The sequence below is a fragment of the Emydura macquarii genome, unplaced genomic scaffold (genome assembly GCF_026122565.2).
Source record: "Emydura macquarii macquarii isolate MOO-44397 ecotype Brisbane River unplaced genomic scaffold, CSIRO-AGI_Emac_v2 contig_369, whole genome shotgun sequence".
Classification (NCBI taxonomy): Eukaryota; Metazoa; Chordata; order Testudines; family Chelidae; genus Emydura; species Emydura macquarii.
This window is the reverse complement of record NW_027130506.1, coordinates 13,588,013-13,611,462: the sequence shown is the minus strand read 5'-3', so window position 1 is coordinate 13,611,462 and position 23,450 is coordinate 13,588,013.

The following is a 23,450-nucleotide window of genomic DNA, read 5'->3' as shown; positions in this document are numbered from 1 at the left end:
CCAAAACTGGACACAATATTCTAAATGCGGCCTCACCAATGCCGAATAGAGGGGAATAATCACTTCCCGTGACCTGCTGGCAATGCCCCTCCTAATGCAGCCCAATATGCCATTAGCCTTCTTGACGACCAGGGCACACTGCTGACTCATATCCAGCTTTTTATCCACCGTTACCCCCAGATCCTTTTCTGCAGAGCTGCTGCCCAGCTCGTCGGTCCCCAGTCTATAGCTGTGCATGGGAATCTTCCTTCCTAAGTGGAGGACTCTGCACTTGTCCTTGTTGAACCTCATTAGATTTCTTTTGGCCCAATCCTCCAGTTTGTTTAGGTCACTCTGTATCCTATCCCTACCCTCCAGGGTATCTACCACTCCCCCCAGCTTACTGTCATCCGCAAACTTGCTGAGGGTGCAATCTATCCCATCCTCCAGATCATTAATAAAGATGTTGAACAAAACCAGCCCCAGGACCGACCCCTGGGGAACTCCGCTTGTGACCGGTTGCCAGCTAGACATGGAGCCATTGATCACTACTCGTTGAGCCCTATGCTCTAGCCAGTTCTCTATCCATTTTATAGTCCATTCATCCAACCCATACTTCTTTAACTTGCTGATAAGAATACTGTGTGAGACAGTATCAAAAGCTTTGCTAAAGTCAAGGTATATCACATCCACCGCCTTCCCTACATCCACAGAGCCAGTCACCTCATCATAGAAAGCAATCAGGTTGGTCCGGCATGACTTTCCCTTGGTGAATCCATGTTGACTGTTCCTGATCACCTTCCTCTCTTCCAAGTGCCTTAAAATGGATTCCTTAAGGACCTGCTCCATGATTTTTCCAGGGATTGAGGTGAGGCTGAATGGTCTGTAGTTCCCTGGATCCTCTTTCCTCCCTTTTTGAAGATGGACACTATATTTGCTTTTTTCCAGTCCTCAGGGACCTCCCCCTGTTCCCACGAGCTTTCAAAGATAATAGCCAATGGCTCTGAAATCACCTCAGCCAACTCCCTCAGCACCCTTGGGTGCATTGCATCCGGCCCCATGGACTTGTGAATGTCCAATCCTTCTAAACAGTCTTGGACCCGTTCCTTCAGCACTGCAGGATGTTTGCCTCCTTCCCATTATGTGCCACCCAGTGCAGCAGTCTGAGAGCTGATCTTGTCTGTGAAGACAGAGGCAAAAAAGGCATTGAGTACCTCAGCTTTCTCCACATCCTCCGTCACTAGGTCACCCCCTCATTCTCTAAGGGGCCCACACTTTCTCTAATCTTCCTCTTGTTGGCAACATGCCTGTAGAAACCCTTCTTGTTCCCCTTCACGTCCCTTGCTAGCTGCAACTCCAATTGCGCTTTGGCCTTCCTGATTTCATTCCTGCACGTTCGAGCAGTGTTTATATAATCCTCCCTAGTCATCTGACCAAGCTTCCACTTCTTGTAAGCTTCTTTTTTTGTGTTTAAGTTCGCCAAGGACATCTTTGTTAAGCCAAGCTGGACGCCTACCATATTTGCTATTCTTTCTGCACATCGGGATGGTTTGCTCTTGTGCCCTCAATAAGGTCTCTTTAAAAAACAGCCAGCTCTCTTGGGTTCCTTTCCCCTCATATTAGCCTCCCAGGGAATCCTGCCCATCAGTTCCCTGAGGGAGTCAAAGTCCGCTTTTCTGAAGTCCATGGTCCGTATCCTGCTGCTCTCCTTCCTTCCTTTCGTCAGGATCCTGAACTCGACCATCTCATGGTCACTGCTGCCTAGGTTGCCACCCACTTGTACTTCCCCTACCAAATCTTCCCTGTTTGTGAGCAGCAGGTCAAGAAAAGCACGGCCCCTAGTTGGTTGCTCCAGCACTTGCACCAGGAAATTGTCTGCAACACTCTCCAAAAACTTCCTGGATTGTTTGTGCTCTGCTGTATTGCTCTTCCAGCAGATGTCAGGGTGATTGAAGTCTGCCATGAGAATCAGTCCCTGTGAACTGGAAACTTTCCCTAGTTGAGTAAAGAAAGCCTCATCCACCTCATCCTCCTGGTCTGGTGGTCTGTAACAGACACCCACCAGGACATCACTCTTATTGTTCTCGCTTCTAAGCTTAACCCAGAGACACTCAACTGACTTATCTCCAGTTTCATACTGGAGCTCAGAGCAGTCATAGTGCTCTCTTACATACAGTGCAACTCCTCCCCCTTTCACCCCTGCCTGTCCTTCCTGAACAGTTTATACCCATCCATGACAGCGCTCCAATCGTGAGAGTTATTCCACCAAGTCTCAGTTATTCCAATCATGTCGTAGTTTCTTGACTGTGCCAGGACTTCCAGTTCTTCCTGCTTGTTTCCCAGGCTTCTTGCATTTGTGTACAGGCACTTGAGATAAGTAGCCGAGTGGCCTACTTTCACAGTATGAATCAGGAGGCCTCCCCTGCTGCACCCTCCTCCTTCTGCTTCCTTGCAGTGTCCCTCTTCCCCACTAACCTTCGGGCTTAGGTCCCCGTCCCCCCGTCGAAACTAGTTTAAAGCCCTCCTCACTAGGTTAGCCAGCCTGTCTGCGAAGATACTCCTCCCAGTCTTCGTTAGATGAATCCCGTCCCTTCCTAGTAATCCTTCTTCCTGGAACAGCATTCCATGATCGAAGAATCCAAAGCCCTCCCTTCGACACCACCTGCGTAACCACGCATTCACTTCCCCAATGCGACTGTCCCTACCTGGGCCTTTTCCCTGAACAGGGAGGATGGACGAGAACACCACTTGCGCTTCAAACTCCTTAATCTCTTTTCCCAGAGCCACATAGTCCGCAGTGATCCGCTCAAGATCATTCTTGGCAGTGTCATTGGTGCCCACATGGAGGAGCAGGAAGGGGTAGCGGTCTGAGGACTTGATAAGTTTTGGCAGTCTCTCTGTCACATCCCTAATCCTAGCTCCAGGCAAGCAGCACACTTCTCTAGTTTCCCGGTCCGGACGGCAGATGGATGACTCCATCCCCCTTAGGAGGGAGTCCCTGACCACCATCACCCTTCTCTTCCTCTTTGGAATGGTGGTTGTGGAACCCCCATCCCTAGGAGAATGCATCTCTTGCCTTCTGATCAAACGGGTCTCCTGATGATCCATTCCCTCTGAAGGGTCCTCCAAATCATTCTCTGCTGTAGTACTTGTGCAGAGAGGATGAAAACGATTCCTTACTTCTATCTGCATGGTGGGCACATGGGCCCACATGTTGTATCTATCCACACAGCTCTCCTGTGGGGTACAGCCATGCTATTATACCCATTGTACAGCTGAGGAATGGAGGCACAGAGTGAGTAATGGCCAGGTTTTTAAAGGCATTTAGGAACCTAAAGATGTTGATGCCTAATGGTATTTTCAAAAGTGCCTGGGGCAGCTATTTGCAATGGATGCTTCTCTGCCTTTAAAAACTTGACCCTCAGTAGCTTGCCCAAGGTCACATAGGCAGTGGTATATAAAACCAGCCGTACTGGCTCAGGCCAGTGGTCCATCTAGCTCAGTATCTTGTCTTCCAACAGTGGCCGATGCCTGGTGCTTCAGAGGTAATCATCAAGTGATCTCTCTCCTATCACCCATTCCCAGCTTCTGGCAGACAGAGGTTAAGGACACTTCAGACCATAGTGTTGCATCTCTGCCCATCCTGGTCAATAGCCATTAATGGACCTAACCTCCATGAACTTACCCATTCTTTTTTGAACCCTGTTATAGGCTTGGTAGAGCTGGGCTTGAACCCATTTTTCCTGAGTTTGGGGCTAGTGCCCTAACCACTGGACAATCCTTCCTTGGTCAACAAAGCTAATAAGAGTTTGGGGTGTGGGAGGATGGAATCAGTCAAGGGCCTCTCCTACACTGAAGACTAGTCCATATGCATGTAGTTAATGATATGGCCCGGCGTTATACGTTGCACCCAAATGTCATCCCACTCCGAAGCCTCATGATGACAGTGCATCAATATATCTTTACTTATTCACATAGCCTTCGCGATCCAAAGCCATCCTGGCTGCATGCAGGATCACCCAGACAAGGTGACAACCCTGTTTGAGAGGGTTCCTCCCCACACCTCGCAGTCCTGGTCTTCCTGTATGGAGATTGTACCATGTGGATGGTTTTATACCCAACCCCTAATGCCAGGCCTGAGAGTACAGTGATATGAACAGAGAGCTGTAAACTGCAGAGTCAGTGAACAGTCAGAATGCGTCTATAGATATTTGACACAAGTGAGTTTTATCTGTGCCAGGTCCAGAGGTTCTTCTGGTAAGCAGGCACCTAGCTGTAATTGTGTAAGTGAGGCAGCTAGTCCAATGCTAGACAGATGCATTGGATAAACAATAATACAATAATTAATTGCATTATACTGAATAAGTATTAGGTCTTATTTCCCCCTTTGGGGATAACTTGAAGACCAGATGTTGACATGCTTGAGCAACCTGACACATCCAGTAAGGGGCAGCAGTTCATATAAACACCAGCCATTGTTTTACAGGAAGACGCTCACGAGGATGGCAGAGATTTTTGGGGACAGGTCGGCATAAAGGGGGGTCTGAGATGAAGATGGGAATCTGAACTTACGCACACCTGATCTCCACCAATGGATAAATATCAACCCCATCCCAAATCTAAATTCCCATCAGCAAGCTGTCAATTTTACTTAATTAAATTGTATTCTGTTAGAACAACCTTCAAGGGCCGAGATGCAGTGCAGCAGGTTGGGAAACCTATATATTAATTATATTTCCCATGGCCAAAGCAAAGACATATCACACATTGTTTACTATTTGCATTCTCAGGTACTCAAGCTGTTGGTCAGTTTGATTCTACTTTGCATTATAAGCCACAGCCGTCTTAAAATATTTGCATATTTCACATCATTCTCTGTTAAGTTATTTCTAGAACTACTAATGTTTGTTTCAGTTTGTCATTAATGTTGTCTCCAAATTGCCTGAATTTTTTTTCCCTCCGGTATCCTAACATACCTATCAGATGACTTTTATTTTTTTTAAAGAGTGTTTTCAAGATTGGTAAAAGACTTCCCTAATGAAATTTCATAAGCCTCTCACAGAACCACACAATTGTTTCTCTTGAGCTCTGCAGTGCTTCATTAACAGATACAAGGCAGGGAAATGACCTTTCTTGCCCAAATGATGTCCAATTTTAGGATCGGAGTCTAATAAATTAAATTAAAAAAAAGTTGAGGGACCTCTCCGAGTTGTATTTACTAAGACATTACATTTGAGTATTCAAGGAAGTGGGTGGGAAAAGCCACGCAAACTACAGACAAACAGTGCCATGTTCATCTGGGGAAATGCAAAAGGAAACCTCATGGAGCTTGGCTCCTTCATTTGTGTCTTTAATGCAGAGAATAAAATGTCCAGAGGCAGAAACAAATAAATACAAAAGACTAAAGGCCAGAGGTAACGTTTTAATAAATGGTTTCATGAAACGCAGCCTTCTTTACTGCCATGAAAAATATTTATTCATGTTTTGCCTCTGGGGTTCTTATTCTCTCATTTTTATTTTGTTTATGCCCCTGGATAATTTTCCTTGAATTAAAGATACCAGCCCATTCCCATTGTTGGGCCAAGTTCACTGCCAGAATGACTCCACCAACTTCAGTTGAATTACACAAGGGACAAAATTGGTGGTCCCCTGCGCGTTATTTAATGTATTTATTGGATAAATGGGTAGCCTTTGGTTTTTTCGTGGGAGGGGTGTGGTTTTTGTTTTTCCTGGCTTCAATTTTGCTTTCTGAGTTGGCGTGGATGCAAGAAGACTGTATTCTTTAAACTTCCAAATTTGTGTACTGGAATTCAGCCTCTTTTGGCAATTCCTCCAGTGCTAATTGAAAAGGGAGTTGGAGTCACCACAATATTAAAAATACCAACCTTATCCCAAGCTGAGTTTTAACTCCCAAAAGAAAGACATGCCAGAGATTCCATGAAGTCTTCTAGAGACTAATGACTTTGCTACTGCTGTTGATTTTTTACATGGAAGGGGCTCAGATATTATGGGGATTGGCAGCAGTACAAAAACCCAAGACACAGAAATATTTGAGAAATGGAAGCAGACAACGCTCCGGATTCTTCTTCTTTTGTATGGTTTGGGTAGGTAGCAATGATTACAAATCGATCTCTAGATTTGATAGCCAGCACATTGCCACAATAATGAGCTGGTCAATGTCCCTCAGGCCCCTGGTGAAGGAAGGAAGGGGACCCTCAGATGTGATGTGCTCCATCATTTGTGACCGCAGTCGCATACAGGTGTTTGCTTCCTTTTCCATTTAAAGATGGTTTGTCCACATCTCCTATGAGATGTCCTGATGCGATTCAATCTGCACCAGTCTTTTCTGGCATAAATCAAAACCCGGTGGTTCTTTGGCAGGATCAGTTTTGAGCTGTTTGTTTCGAATGGTTGAAACGCTGCATGTGGCTCTCCACTGAGCCGCAGCATCGAAGTTGAGTGTAAGGGTTTTGCTGCAGTTCCAACAAGGGTTGTGGGATTTTAATCTTGTCTTTGGCGGGTTCTGCAGGGTGCTGATTCAAAATCAGGCGTGTAAAATTTCATTGCTATAAAATACAGACACCACAATTCTTTTGTGTGGAGAGATGCTGCAATAGTTCCTGTAGTGAGGTCTTCACAGAACATATGACACTTTGGAGTGTAAAGTTTAAAGCCCATAGAGACTAAAATTTGGATATGGATGTGGATTTCAAAGATCCTAAAATTCAAGGGTGGTTGGGTCTGCGGTTCTTGTTCAACTCATAATAATGGGGGACACTGGCCAAATTCAGTCCAGATCTAGGTTCAGATTAAAAACTCCCATCCCTCTTCAGCCCTTCTCTACATTAAGTCAGTGAAATTGAGTCCATATCAGATAAACAACTATGTATATTTTTAATTCTTTCCAAGGCCAGAAAGAGAAGCCAGAGGATCAGTAAATGACCTGGGTATTTTGAAAGGTGCTTATTACATAAATGCCTTTTCAGTACATCCAGTGTTTTTGTGAACAATTCTTATTTGTTAATATAATTAACTGAGCCATATATGAAATAAGGTGATTCTACCGCTTCCCGTATTCACTGTTAACAAGTGATGATAAAAATTGTCTCAAGCATTCTGTTTGGCTTGAAGTACTGAAATGTTCGTATAGTATGTGGCTTACATGAAATAAGTCAATAATTAAATTAATGCCAGTAGGGCTGCAGGCAGAACAGTAGTTGGATGTCTAGTGCCACAGTTGTTTGCATGGAGAGATAACAATAGTCTCTTTAAATGAAAAGATGCACAAGACCAAAGCTTTCAGAGAAAACATTTCATTTAGAGATATCCTCAGCCACCCCTCCTCCTTTTCTAAACTGGGTAGTCACACACACAGTCAGCCACAGACTGCATCTTATCTTAGCTTACATTTAAATGACACTTTTCATGCCAAAGGGATCCCAAAGCAATTTACAAACTTACACCGTTATGCAAGCTATGTCTAGGGACCACTTAATGCACGATAAAAATGCAGTCTCCTGCAGGGTGGAAATTAGCAACTACTCAACAAAACAGCAGTCCTTCCCAATAATTTAGGACAGGAAGGATTGCAGTTAAACTACAGAGGAATTTTAGAGCCATTCTGACAACTTTACATCCCACTATGTAGTATCCTTTCACCCCTCAGCAGGTCCCAGTTTAGTAGCATGTCAGGGAAAGGTGAGGGCTTGGCCAGAATATTCTAAATATTCTAGGCTTTGGAATAACCCTAAAATCACTGCATCTGAGCATATGTTCCTATTTATTGATTTTGCGTTCCTTCAAAGGTATAGGCTGGTGACTGCATAGGGCCAAATGTGGGTGGTGTAAAAGTAGCTCAAAGCCACCTTTGTCCAACCATGTTCCTCAGCCAAGAGTAGCTAAGCCAGGACAGAGACTCTAACCTAAAGGTGTTGAGAAGAACATATCTGTTCTGCAACCACCTTCTCTTTCTCCTGGAGGCAATCCCTGCAGCGGCTCTGCAATCATTGATTTGGTTCCCAGCCCTTAAGGAATTACAGGGGCTATACGTACAGTCAAAAGGAAATCAGAATGGAAACAAGTACATCATCACTGTGGGTCAGGGAAAGGAGATGGTGGCTGATCAAGAAATATGAGCTCTGTTATGGGAACCTCATGTGTTTGAGTTCCTGAGCGAGGACATTATATCCAGATTGATTTGGATGGGTTAGGGGGTGAATAGAATTTTACCAACACCCCTTCAATCGCAATTTCAAAAATCACAGCAGCCGGGTTCCCCAGTGAAGAGAGACCCTTGGGACTCTCTCAACATGGGTCTGACCCAAACCCCATGGAAGTCAGTGGAAAGACTCCCACTGACATCCAATAACATTATATCACCTCCCATCAACACTCCCTGAGCCTAACCCAGAAACAGGCAGTGGCAAAAGAATGTGACTGTGAAGTTCTGACCCCAGGGGCTGAATTCATTGAGTAGTGGTGAAAGAATGAAAGAGAAGGCAATTGTTGTGGTGATTAGATCTGGGTTCGCTCCCTGCTACACTCATACTTCTTGTGCACACAGTGGGATCCTACTAGGCACCTATCTGCATGTTAGGTGCCTAAATACATTGTAATATCTGGCCCTTAGTCTCTCTGTGCCTTGGTTGTGTAAAATAGAAGTAACAGCACTTCCTGATCTGCCAGGTCTTTTGGGACGATGAACACATTAAAGATTGGGAAGTCCTCTGCTAGTGTGGTAACGGGGGCTGTATAAGTACCTAAGATAGTTAACTGATACCTTAAACTTAGTGTCAGGTCAGGATATGCCTGCTAAGGTAATGAGTAGGTGATACTGTCTGTGGCTCACCAAACCCACTGCCTTCTGGGTAGCCCGGGAAGGAAAAAGGCTAAGAGAGCAACCCCTGAAAGAAAAGCCCCACTGTCCTGTGGGTGAATTTGGGAGAATGTAAAGCTATGAGAATAAACTCAGAGAGAAAATCTGGAGTGGTGCCCGTAAGGCAGTCAGGTACTAACATTTTAGTATCTTTCTGGCAACTCCTGCAGAAGATCAGGTACCAGATATATTGGTTCTTCCTCTCCTTTATATTTGAACATAGATATTTAGGCTTGCCTGTAAAGGCCTATGATAGTTTGAGTATATTCTTATCACTTAGCTAGTTATAAGGGGTATAGGAACAAAGAATCAAAATCACACGCCATCTGTCTATGGGCCTTCGCTCACAGTAACAGTCTGAGGCCTTGTACTTTGCCTAAGCAAAAACGAGCAGCAGAGGCATTCATGGACTGGGAAGCGTGTGATCACATCCACACAAATTACATTAAAATAAGGCTACACCAGTCTGTTAAGAAGGCGATCAAGTCTAACACTTCCAGATAAAGGAAAGATCCTGGAATGTTTAAAGAAAACTTTGTCTGATAGCATTCTGTCTGGTTTTTAAACACTTGTCAACAGTTGTGGTTGTAGAATCTACACTTCATATTGGTTGGTCATTACGCTATCCACAGTTCTGATTCTTTGATTGTTTCTGACTGTCCCATAGTTAATTGTAATCAGTTAAGGAGATAGGGTATGATTGGTTAGAGAATTATGTTACAAATATGTTAGGATTGGTTAAAGAATTATCCTCTAATATTTTTAAGAAAATGATTGGTTAAGATACACAATAAAATTGAGGTCAAACAGGAAGTAAGTTGGGAAGAAGGAAAATTACTGGTGTGAATAATTGGGATTCTTGCTTGATTACCCCCAATAAACCCTGAGTATTGCCTGCTACTGGACTCTGGACTTCTTCTGTCAGCGAACCAAGAACTGAAGGAGGTGGTGGGCCTTAACACTCTGGACTTTACTGGTAATGCTGAGGGTGGGGACCCTCTCAGGACCTCCCTATTATCTGCCATGGCTTGCGCCCTGGAAAGGTACTCCAGCTTCGCCTTGAGCATCTACACAATACGGGAGCAGAGATTGTCTCTCTCAAGCGGGTCTCTTTAGCCACAGCAGCCATAAAACCAACTGAGCAATTTTTTTTACCTCTCAGGGGTGCATACTCATTGTCTTTCAAGACTGAAGGATGCCAACTACCTTAAACTTGCATCCCTCCTGTGGTGAATGCTTAGCCTCTAATTTTCAATGAGGCTGAGACTCCCAATGAAGTCAATGGGAGCTTTGGTTCCTGAGCACCTCTGACAACAAGGCCACTAGTTTATATGTCTAGACTTATAGAGCCATTAGACTTGATCCAAAGCCCATTGACTTCAATGGCAGCTGGATAATGCCCTAAAGATATCCATTTATGTACTGCTACCACCCTATTTGTCCTCCAATGCATTCATGAGGTCAGAACTCCACCTATGTCCCACGGAGGGCAGCTGGTCAAAGCTACCAGTTTGCTAAAATACATCTTTGATACTTATCAAACTAGAAGCTATCCTGTCCTTTCAAGCCTCTGTTGTTTTTGTATTTTCTATGTTAACAACTCTTTTCAAAGGTTAACATTTAAAATATATCTATTTTTTATCATTATGCAACTTATGTGCCAACTGAAAGTGAGAATTGGCCGTCTCTCACTGAAACATAAGGTGAGGTATTTCAATTATCTTATTTCCAGGCTTGCAGAAATATTAAAAATCTGTCATATATTGCACTTACACATACATAGCACAGTATAACTTGAATAAATCTGCTCTCATAATTAATTTACTTTAATTAGAACAGGGTGTCAGATCAATTGCATTTTCTTTCACGAAGACTTAGAAATCTATATTTAATCTCCCTATTATTAGCTATTGTTCTCTCATTAGCTATCTCTATAAAAATATCTAGTTATTCTCCTTTGAAATTTTTAAGAAAAACAGATTACCTCTGTGTTTAAGAAATAGGTAATTCTGTTTATCTGCAGGAAATAAAAAAGTAAGGGGCCAGATCCACAGCTGGTGCAAATCCATGTAGCTGCATTGATTTTAATGGTGCTACAGTGATTTGCACCATCTGTGCAACTGAGCCTTTATCTTTTGACGAATAACCACTGTAAATATGTTTTAATCTCCACCATGCACATCTAAGTGCATATTGCCTGTTCACCCTCTTTGCTGAACCCTCCCTATGAAAACTTATTGATGCACAAAAAGAATTGTAGAAGTGTCAGATACCAAGACATGACCAGTTTAGTGGGGTCTATTTTGTGGACTCTTTGTATACAGAGTCATCCTTAGGATAGCTGGGTGAATTTTTTTGGCTGCAACGTTTTTTTGGGAAAAAAATGCAGATAAAGTGAAACATTTCATGCATTGGTGTCAATTTGACCATATTGTTTCGGGGCGAGGAGGGAATTCTGAAAAAATGTGAACATCTTGTTTCGACATTTTCAAAATGAAACATTAGATTTTTCAGTTCAGTATAAACTTTTTGTTCAATTTTATATTTCAAATGTTAAAAAATGCCAGAAATTGAAATGAAACATTTGGTTTCATATTGTACAAAATGTTTTGTTTGATCAAATCATTTTATTTTTACTTTTTGATTCACCGATTTTTTTTAAAATCCATTTTTGGTTTGATCCAAAACGAACTTTTTTCTGTTTTTCAGAATTGCCAGTGAACCAAAACTCCATTTTTCACTCAGCTTTTAATATATAGCACTACGTCTTTGTTCTCCACACAACATTAATAGTAGTAGGAAACCACATAGAACAAGCTGATTTCCAAAAAGCCATGTTTCATACTATATACAAACATACAGGGCCAAGATACATATATATACACCACTGCTCTGTTAAGATCGTGTGATTTCTGAAATGCAACACAGAGAGGACCAATTAGTGGGCTGCCAAGCTCCTATTTAAAAGGAATACTGCCCCAGTCCTATATGCATATAGGTATCTACAATAATAAATGTAATTAACAGAGAGAAACTAGGCAACAAAGTGAAATTCATTTAAACATTTTTGGGCTTAATTCTCAAATGAGACTCAAGCCCAGCAGCTAAAACTTCACTTGCAATTACATGTGTGCATTGTTTTGTAAGTGCAAATGGGATATGGGTGCACATGGTAGTATTTAGATGTCTAACTGCTTGATTAGGTGTCTAAACTATATTGTTTGCTGTGAAAGTGACTGCATGACTCACTCTGGGAGAATGTGGGTCTTTGTCCCCTTCCAGCGGCTAACCTACATAAAAGGATAAAAGTCTACTACAGCTGCCAGCTGGAAAAGTCACTCCTTTCATTCAAGCAATGGACATGCTCTTAGTGCTGGATGTTCCTGTTTCTGAACCCTAGTTGGCAGTTGAGGGAACCTTTACAACTGCACTAAACATTTCAGCTGATTTTCTTGAAAATTGAACCCTATGTTTTTATTCCCGAGTTTTCTGGCTTCCCAGAGTCTTTGATAATGAATTGTAAAGTGATTTCTTTGCACTGCTCCCAACTGGCAAGTCACTTTTTTGCTTCCTTGCATTTTGGAGGGATCTGAAATTCCCATGGCTGGTTTTAGTCTGTTTGTTTACTTCTCTTGTTGGTGTAGCGGCCTGGGGGAGGACATGAGCAGAGCTCTAGAAGGGCATAGCGTTTATTAGTTTACTGTGGCAAGTGACCAGTTGGGGTAGATGTTGAATTTCTCCAGAAATGGTCTTTGATTGTAAACCTTCTAACTAAAAAAGATAAGGATCACATTAAAAAGCAAGTCATGTTCTATACATACACCTAGAGACTTTCATTCAATCCTTTACTCTTTCATAATGCTGTTGCTAAACAGGATCCCGCTGAAACCATGCAATGCCGAGGAAGCTTTGAACACAGTAAGATGCAAATATCAAAAGTTCAAGCCAAGGAGAAGAGATGCTATCTGTAATCCCGTTGAAACAACAATGAAATGCCAGACTTAATGGAGACATGCTCCAAAGCTCTGCAGAAGAAAGTCTTGAAGGCCCTTAGGCAGAAGTAGCCTAGAGTTCACAAAGAAGGTTATAGTTCACAAAGAAGCATGAGCCTGCTTTTTATTTCTTAAGAAAACCTGCACATGTACTAAAGAAAGTACACAGATGTTGCCTTAGCTGCATCCCCGGCAAACCGATGCTTCAAACTGGTATCCAAGGCACAAACTAGCTTGAAGGGTATATCAATATTTATCTAGATGTTCCAAACAATTAGAATCCAGGATTCCTGCACTATCTGAAGCCCTCGTCTTTTAGGAAGAGTCTTACCTTCCTGAGCTTTCCTTGTGCGGGGGAATTCTGATGGGCTGCTTTTCCTCTATGGGTTATCTCATGTACTCACAGAAATCAGAGAGAGAGAGAGAAAAAATCTGCTAGGTAATCTAACCCATCTCCTGATAGTGCAGGATCCTTACAGTATATTTCATATTGTTTTACCCAGAGTAACTTTCAACATCACATATGTTGGGGCTTCCTTCACTTCCCTTTAGCGTCTATTCCAGAGTCTAACATAGCATGTTTTTGGAGTAGGATTCTTTTCTAATATTCAGCCTAACATTTCCCTTTTCTAAGTTCATCTTGTTACGCATCCATATACAGAATGGCATAGTTAGATGGGTGCATTGGGAAGTTTTCTGCCTTCCTGTGAAGCATCTTAAAGCATGCAAATGGACTGACGATCTGGTCTGCTATGGGGGTTCCACCAGTTTAGAATGGCTTATAAAAAACGGATACATGCCAGCAGGTATGTCTCTTATGGTGTAAGTGCAGCTGCTCGATACATGTACTCGCTTCATTCTGCTATTGTGTACAGCTTGTCGGGTTATGTTATTTCCTTCGGTCACATGCATAGTATTTGGCATCTCTATAGTGCATTTCATACATGGTCCTGAGGAGCGCCCCCCCCCCTCAGATCAGCAGCAGTGCTGTGACAGCTAGGGCTGTCCCCAGAGCCACAATTGACAACGGAGAATGAGGAAATGTGGAAGCTGGCCTCTCCATCCTCTCAGAGCTCTGGCTGGATATAGAGATAGCAGGAAACCTTTCCCCTACCACTTTCTGCCATCTCTGCAAGAGGAGCTATGTGGGCTGCTGGGGAGGTGATGTGTGGCAGCTGCTGGGACACAGCTGGCCGAGGGTCAATGCTCCAGGCTAAGAGACTGACAGCTGCACCAGATGTGAGAATCAGCCAGAGCCCAAAAGGGAAGGAAAGCCCCTGATGGGCAACTGGGGACACTAAAACACTGTGTTTGCTGATAAAGGTGACTGCTACTGATGCAGATGAATGGTTGTTACTGACGGTGGCTTGGGGGTAATCCCCAAAGGCTGTAGGAGGGGCTCCACCCCCATTGTGCTTGGCCCCTCTGCAATGGGTGTGAGTGCAGAAGAAATTTCCCCTCCTTACTCCCTGATTCTCTTCACCAGAGCAGTGCCTAGAAACAAACACCATCCCTGCTGCTCCCTGCCTAGCCCTCCCTGAGACACAAGCCAGGTCAAAGGGGAAAAGGATGAGGGAAGGGTATGTCCCTGCCCTCCCCAACAGCAAGCGAGTGCTCCTCCTGCATGCATGGTAGGGTAATGCTTCTTATTTTCACGCTGAATGGTGCAGCTCCACCCTGCCTCCGATGCAGTGCTGTGGCTAACCTCCTTCACCTTTTCACCAGGCCTCTAACAAATTAGGCCACAGAACCCCTGTGGGGCAAACAGGTATTTCAGCTGGGTAGTGTGCGGCATAGAGAGGTTCAGAGCCCTGCCCACAGTGGTAATGGTGGAGCTGGAAATGGACACCAAAAGTCCAGCCTGCTGGGCCCCTGCTCAGACAACAAGGCAAAGGTGTTCTCCATCACGTCAAAAGGTAACAGTTCTCAAGCAATACGCACAAATGTGAGCTCCCTTGCAGTTTGGGGGAATGTTCTGTTTCTTTACCCTACAGAAGGTGATGGGGAGGCCCTCTGAGGAAATCTAGCAGGAAGGAGACCAATCTCTAAAAGAACGAGACATTATCTTGGCATTCCAGGAACAAAACAAAATACAGGAAAAAAAAATGCTGCCAAGCCAGATCAAATTGCCCTGCTTTCAGAGACAAGCAAACTGCTTCCGACAAAGCTTGAGGAAGAACACATTGCATCTCGAAAACACTCCAAGCAGGATAGCTACATTCCTTACCCCAGTGCTTCCGAGCAGACCCTTCCTGTCAGATAAATAATAGAGGAGGCTGAAGAGTTTAGACATGCAACACATCAAATAATTGTGAGTTTTAGAGATGCTCAGAAGCAATTCACTGGTCACCAGGTTTTGTATCTTGAAATTGAGCAGGTGATCTAGCCACTTTTTTTCACTGTTCTTGGGCTATTCATATAGTAGTTCCACACATGCTCTGGTGGGGATAATACACACCCATCAGTTAGCGTTATGCATTTTTCCTCTGATATTCTTGGCAAGATACTAACATGAAAGGGGCAGACAGTGACTGACTCTTCATCATATCTGGGTCAATCTTGTTTATTGTACAAGGGATGCCGGCAGAAAAAAACGAAAGTTGTAGACACTGCTTTTCCAAGTCACCAGCGTGTTGCATTCTCATTATTAATATTAAAGCATGAAAACCTCATGACACTGAAAGTGACAACATAGCTGGGAATAGCTGGCTGGAAAGAAAAACAATGCCCTTTCATGAACATCTTGAGGTTTCAAAATTGTGTTTTTCTGTTGTGGAATGAAAATGAGATTTAAAAAAAAAAAATTCTGGAAAGAAGTGTTTCAGATCCAGGCACCCACAAATGACTAGTAACCCAGCAGTTAGGGCATTTAATAGGGATGTGGGAGGCCCAGATTCACCCTGTTCTGCCTGAGTCAATCATTTGCTCAAGCTCGCCTTTTGTAGTGATTCCACTTTGTTTAAATAAGGGGACTAACTAGCCACTGTGTCTATAGCCCAGAGGGTTAGGTACTTAACTGGAGGGGGGGGGGGGGAAGCCAGGTTCAAATCCCTCTTCTATTTCAGGAAGAGCAGCAACTTACAGCTGCTGCATTTTAACAAGTGCCCCGACCACTGAACTATTCTTTCTCTTATGTTTTGATTAGGAAGAAAGGAGAACAGTCGAATACAGACCCTGGACTTCAGAAAAGGAGACTTTGACTCCCCCAGGGAGCTGATGGGCAGGATCCCCTGGGAGGCTAATATGAGGGGCAAAGGAGTCCAAGAGAGCTGGCTGTATTTTAAAGAAACCTTATTGAGGGTGCAGAACAAACTATCCTGATGTGCAGAAAGAATAGCTTAAACACAAAAAGGAAACTTACAAGAAGTGGAAGCTTGGTCAGATGACTAGGGAGGAGTATAAAAATAAAAATCAGGAAGGCCAAAGCACAATTGGAGTTACAGCTAGCAAGGGACATGAAGGGTAACAAGAAGGGTTTCTACAGGTATGTTAGCAACAAGAAGAAGGTCAGGGAAAGTGTGAGCCCCTTACTGAATGGGGGAGGCAACCTGGCGACAGGTGATATGGAAAAAGCCAAAGTACTCAATGTTTTTTTTTTTGCCTCTGTCTTCACAGACAAGGACAGCTCCCAGACTATTGCACTGGGCAGCACAGAATGGGAAGGAGGTGAGCACCCTCAGTGCCGAAAGAACAGGTTCAGGACTATTTAGAAAAGCTAGACATGCACAAGTCCATGGGGCTGGATGCAATGCATCCAAGGGTGCAGAGGGAGTTGGCTGATGTGATTGCAGAGCCGTTGGCCATTATCTTTGAAAATTCGTGGTGATTGGGGGAGGTTCTAAATGATTAGAAAAAGGCAAATATAGTGCCCATCTTCAAAAATGGGAAGAAGGAGTTTCCGGGGAACTATAGGCCAGTCAGCCTCACCTCAGTCCCCAGAAAAAACATGGAATAGGTTCTCAAGGAATCCATTTTGATGCACTTGGAAGAGAGGAAGGAGATCAGGAACAGTCAGCATGGATTCACCAAGGGCAAGTCATGCCTGACCAACCTGATTGCCTTCTATGATGAGATGACTGGCTCTGTGGATGTGTGGAAAGCAGTGGATGTGATATAACTTGACTTTAGCAAAGCTTTTGAAATGGTCTCCCACAGTATTCTTATCAGAAAGTTAAAGAAGTATGGGTTGGTTGGATGAATGGACAATCAGACAGATAGAAAGCTGGCTAGATCATCAGGCTCAACAGGTACTGATCAACAGCTCCGTGTCTAGTTGGCAGCTGGTAATAAGCTGAGTGCTGGGGCTGGTTTTGTTCAACATATTCATTAATGATCTGAAGGTGGGGTGGACTGCACCTTCAGCAGGTTCAACAAGGACAAGTGCAGAGTCCTGCACTAGGGATGGAAGAATCCCATGCACTGGTACAGACTGGGGACCGACTGGCTAGGCAGCAATTCAACAGAAAAGGATATGGGGATTACAGTGGACAAGAAGCTGGATGTGAGTCAACAGTGTGCCCTTCTTGCCAAGAAGGCTAATAGCATATTGGGCTGCATTAGTAGAAGCATTGTCAGCAGATCGAGGGAAGTGATTATTCCCCTCTATTCGGCACTGGTGCGGCCTCATGTGGAGTATTGTGTCCAGTTACCTATGGAGGTGGTGGAATCTCTGTCCTTAGAGGTTTTTAAGGTGCAGCTTGACAAAGCCCTGGCTGGTATTATTTAGTCGGGGTTGGTCCTGCTTAAGCAGGAGGTTGGACTAGATGACCTCCAGATGGTCCCTTCCAACCCTGATCTTTTATGATTCTAAGCTGCCCAATTAAAGTTTCAATGAAACCGATACATTTCTATGGAGCACTTTGGTTTGGATGAAACAGCATTTTTCAAAAGAAAAACATTTTGTCTTACATTTTCCAACCGGCTATGGCTGGGAGCCTCTCCTTCATTATATACCTCATCAACTTCAGCTCCAACTGCAAGGCACAATTCATCAATCTACCTTCTCAAATCTAAACAGAGGATAGGAGTGTGTGTGTGTGTGTGTGTGTGTGTGTGTGTGTGTGTGTGTGTGTGTGTGTGTGTGTGTGTGTGTGTGTGTGTGTAAGAAAAAACCCCAAACAAGACTGAACTGCATAAACAATTGTCCCTCTGGGAAGAAAGAGAGAGAGAGCAAATCACACATGACAGATGCTAGTCACACTGATTAATGGTGCTACTGGAAGGAACTTGGATACTGCAGGAATGAGGGTGATATAACAGTCTGTATAGAATGACTGGAATAGAATTTCCTGACCCCTGCAGTTTACACGGTGGTCTTGTCCATGCACAGAAGTTGTACTGGTTCAGTTAAAGGGGCCATGTTGCACCTGTATAGTTAAACTGGTCCAATTTAATGTGTGAACTCGTTACATCACTTTAAACCTGGCTTAAATTAATTTAGCTGTAAATTTACAAGTGCAAGCTAACCTGCCCTAAACCAGGTTTAAACAGATATGAGTGTCCACAAATTAAGTAAGCATCAGTTTCACTAACTCAGTACAACATTCAATCTTTAGTTAAACCACTGCAATTTTGTGCATATATCAGGCCTGAGAAGCATGAGCTTTACATTTCTTGTCATATGTAAGGTGTCTATTGATGTAATAGGCATCTTGGAAACTTAGTGGAATAAGGATGAATGAGACTGTGTCATAGTCTCACTATGGATAGAAATTCCATGCTTTAAGAATATAGCAGCAGGACTATACTCCGTACCATCTGGTCAGGATGGTGGCTGTGGTTGTGAAACGTTCAGAGAGATCAGAGAGGTTGCAAAGACAGAATATGCAATAATAATGTGGGATTTCAGCTATCTTCATACTGACTGGGTACATGTCATCTCAGGACGGGATACCGAGATTAAATTTGTAGACAACAGAAATGACTACTTCTTGGGGTAGCTTGTCCTGGAACCACCAGGGGAGAGGCAATTCTTGATTTAGCAGAGTAAAAGAGGTGGGTAGTAGCAGAAAGGCATGCTTTAAAAATTGGAAGAAAAATCCTACTGAGAAAATAGAAAGAAGCATAAATTGTAGGCAAAAAAAAAATTGAAAAACAACGAAAACTGCAAAAAAAATTTTAACTACATCAGAAGCAGGAAACATGCCAAACAGTCAGAGTGTGGTCAAGGGATGATTGAGGTGCTAATGGAGCTCTTAAGAAAGACAATACCATTTACCAATTACATAGAAGCTAAATTAATTCTTTGCATCAGTCTTCATTGCAGAGGATGTGGGGAAGAGCCCCACACCTGAGTCATTCTTTTTAGGTGACAAATCTGAGGAACTATCCCAGATTGAGGAGCTCATTTGAAGAGGTCTTGGAACAAATTGATAATTTAAGGAGTAATAATTCACCAGGACCAGATGGTATCCACCCAAGGGTCCTGAAGGAACTTAAATATGAAATAGCAGAACTACTAACTGTGGTATGTAACCTATCACTTAAATCAGCCTCTGTACAAGATAACTGGAGGATAGCTAATGTAAACACCATTTTTTTAACAAAAGGCGCCAGTCAGGATCCTGGCAACTACAGGCCAGTAAGTCTAACTTCAGTACCAGGCAAACCAGTTGAAACTACAGTAAAATGAAAAATTATGCGACATGTAGATAAACACGATATGGCAGGGAGGAGACAACATGGCTTGTTGTCTAGGGAAATCAGACTTCACCAGTCTAGTAGAATTCTTTGAGAGTTTTAATAAGCTTGTGGACAAGGGTGATTCAGTTGATATGTATACTTGGATTTTCAGAAAGCCTTGGACAATGTCCCACTCCAAAGGCTCTTAAGCAAACTAAATAGTCATGGGATAAGTCATGGATCAATAACTGATTAAAAATAGGAAACACATGGTAGGATACATAATCAGTTTTCACAATGGAGAGAGGTAAATATTGGGTTCCCCAATGATCTTTACTGGAACCTGTTCTGTTCAACATATTCGTAAATGATCTGGAAACTGGGATGAACAGTGAGGTAGCAATATTTGCAGATGATAAAAAATTACTCAAGATAGTAAAGTCTAAAGCTTACTGCATGGAGTTACAAAGGGAACTCACAAAATTGGGTTACTGGGTGACAAAATGGCAGATGAAATTCAATGCTGAAAAGTGCAAAGTTTATGCACGTTGGAAAACATTATCCCAATTATACATAAAAAATGATGGGGTCTAAATTAGCTGTTACCTCTGAAGAAAGAGATCTTGAAATCATCATGGGTAGTTCCATGAAAACACCTGGTCTATGTGAAGTGGCAGCCAAAAAAGCTAACAGAATGTTAGGAACTGTTCAGAAAAAGATAATTAAACAGGAAACATCCTAATGCCACTATAGAAGTCCATGGGAGTTCCACACCTTGCATATTACATGCTGTTCTGGTTGTCCCATCTCTATATTAGAATTGGAAATAGTTAGAGAAGGGCAATGAAAATTATTAGGGCTATGGAACATCTTCCATATAAGGAGAGACTAAAAAACTGGAGCTGTTCAGTTTAGAAAAGAGACGACTAAAAGAAGATATGACAGAGATCTATAAAATCATGACGTTATGGAGAAAGTGAATAATGGAGAAGTGTTATTTTCTCCTTCACATAACACAAGAACCAAGGATCACCCAATGATAATAAGTCAGCAAGTTTAAAATAAACATAAGTAGAGCCCTGCGCTGATACAAAGATGTCGATCCGCATCCACAGGAATAATCTTTTATCCAACCGCAAGACCTCCCTCTTTTAGCCTTACCTTCATCCAGGCACCAGCTGAGCCCCTGCCACCTCAAACAGCTGATTGAGCCCTGCCCCCTCAATAGATGATCAGCTGTTTGCTGCAGCCCTGGCTGGCAGCTGCTCCAGGGACCTGCCCCAGAAGTCTCAGAGATGGGGACCATCTGACTGCTATCCACAAGAAATGGTCCATGGATATCCGCAGAGATAAAGTGGATATCCATGGATTTGCAGGGCTCTAAACATAAGGAAGTACTTCTTCACACATCACAGAGTCAACCTGTGGAACTCATTGCCATGGCATGTTGTGAAAGCCAAAATTATAACTGGGTTAAAAAAAGAATTAGATAAGTTCATGAAGGATAGGTCCATCAATGGCTATTAGCCACAACCCCTTGATCTGGGTGTCCCTAAACTCCAACTGCCAGAAGCATCTGGCATTAGCCTTTGTCAGAGACAGAATACTGGGCTACATGGACCATTGCCTTGACCCAATATGGCCGTTCTTCTGACATTAAAAGCCAAATTGTACCCTCAGGTATACAGGATCCACTCCCACTGACATTAATGGAAATTGCTTAGATATATTTGAGGACAGTATTTATTACCCAAGGTGACAAGTTTGTAAAAGTCTAAACATGGAATTAAGGTATCTGCAAATCTATAGGCAAAGCTGATATTTCAAGCATGATCTAATTGTTCCACTTCTCCAGTGGCATGGTGGTCCTGCATCAGAAATTCATATGAACCATAGGCAGTTTGACTTAATAATTTGGGGAGGGCAAAGCTCAGACTCTGGCAGCAGCTGCCAACCTCCCGCCAGGTCTCTGCTCCCAGCCCCACCTCCTGCCAAGTCCCTGCTCCCAGTCAGGAGGCCGACACACTGGTCCCGACACACACTGGGTAGGTGGGCTGCAGCCGCCCACCTCTCAGCCGGTCCCCACTCCCAGCTGGGAGCCTGGCTGGTACTCGCACAAAGCTGGGGGGGGGCAATGCCACCAAATAAGTTTGGGGGGCATTGCCCCCCATGCCCATCCCAAACTCCACCCATGTATGAAACTATATGGCTGAAATGGCTAAATTATCTCTATTTATTTTCCATGCACGGGGTAGGTCCAAAATGTTTCATTTCATACATCATTTACTACTTGCCACAGTCATTTCATAAAGTCATCTTTTGCTTTCTCCAGAAATGGAGAGGAAATAGTTTCTAGCTTTGGACATTTCTGTAGACAACGTATTGGATTTAGAACAGTATAGGGCCAATGAGTTCAAAGGTGCTATGCGTATTTATGCCTGATTCAGAAGTCAGTGGAGCTACATCAATAATCAGTGTATGTGACACGAGCAGTAAGCCTTTTCTCTGTAGTTGGTACCTTGGTCAATGATTTAAGTGAATTTATAGTAGGACAGTTAATGTCCATCCATGTAGATCCAAGCTAAGTCTACCTCAAGAGCCAAACACCCATATAACTTTGTCATTTAACATTTTCATACCTTTTTCCCACTGATCTCTATGCTGCGTCACTATGAAGACCCTTCTCATCAGCTCAAAACTCAATCTCTAAAGTCTTACACATATAGTAACAGAGAGAGAATAGTTAGGTACAGGCAGATTGACCTCAATCACTTTACTAAACTACACTTCACACGGGGTGTTCAGATCCAGGTTTTTAATTCAGGCTCATTCCCAATTTATTTCCCCTAGCCCTTATTCCCAAAATTGAATTGCTTTCCTTAAAGACTGAATCAACATTCATTACTTTCTTACATTTGGGGCAGGGTGGGAATGCCATCTCCTGAGATGTGCTTGTCAGGCGTGAGGCTAGCTCCACACAGAAAGCTAGGCTGACCCAGCTATGTCACTCAACAATGTGAAAAATCCACACCCTTGAGCGATGTAGCTAACCTGACCTTACCCCCAGTTTAGACAGCAATAGGTTGATGGAAGAATTCTTTCATTGACCTAGCTACCACCTCTCAGGAAGTTCAATTAACTAGAGTAATTGAGAGAGTCCCTCCCTTCACTGCAATGTGTGTCTACACTGAAGCACAACAGCTGTGCTGCTTGAGCAGTTTATGTGTAGATATAGCCTGAGATATAAGGCCTTTATTTCAGTAGGATTACTCATTGAGTAAATAATGGATCAGTGGGACTTAAGGTAGTAGAATCTGGCTCTAACCATTCATAGGTGCCACATGATAGAGAAACCCCTTTTGGAATGTTGTTTCCCACCCTAGCCCAGTAAATAAATACCCTTGGTGGTCTTTGGGATGCAGGTGTCTGCCAAAGTAAATTAGATGGGATACTTTGGAATATCAGTGCTTAAACATGAAACTTGATTTCTTGGGCATTTAATGACATCAGAAGCAACAGAATGTCTTTAGACACCCCCTTATGACTTAAGTCAAAGCAGTACAAGAAACGGAGAATGAATAGTCATTCTTGCTATGCTCATGGCATGCACACAAAGATATCAACGAAAAACATAAATACTCTTTCTAGAAGGTTGCAATGTAACATTACTTTATTTCCAGAACCCTAACACACAACAACCAAGAAAACAGAAACAGACAAAGCAGGCTGCTCCTTAAGCCAGAAAGGCACAACTCAACCCACGTTGCTCAAGACTGCCTCTTTTCACACTGCCTATGAAAATCCAGATCACACGACTTCCCTACAGATTCCTCTAGCCTTCAAGCAGGACCAAGAAACGTCTTATAATTTAAAGTGATAACTTGTATTTTTAAGATAGTTTTCAATACACCATTCTCTGAAACAAAACAGAACCCTTAATCAACTGAGCTCTCTTCTTCAGTTGTCCTTGGTGCGCTGTGCCT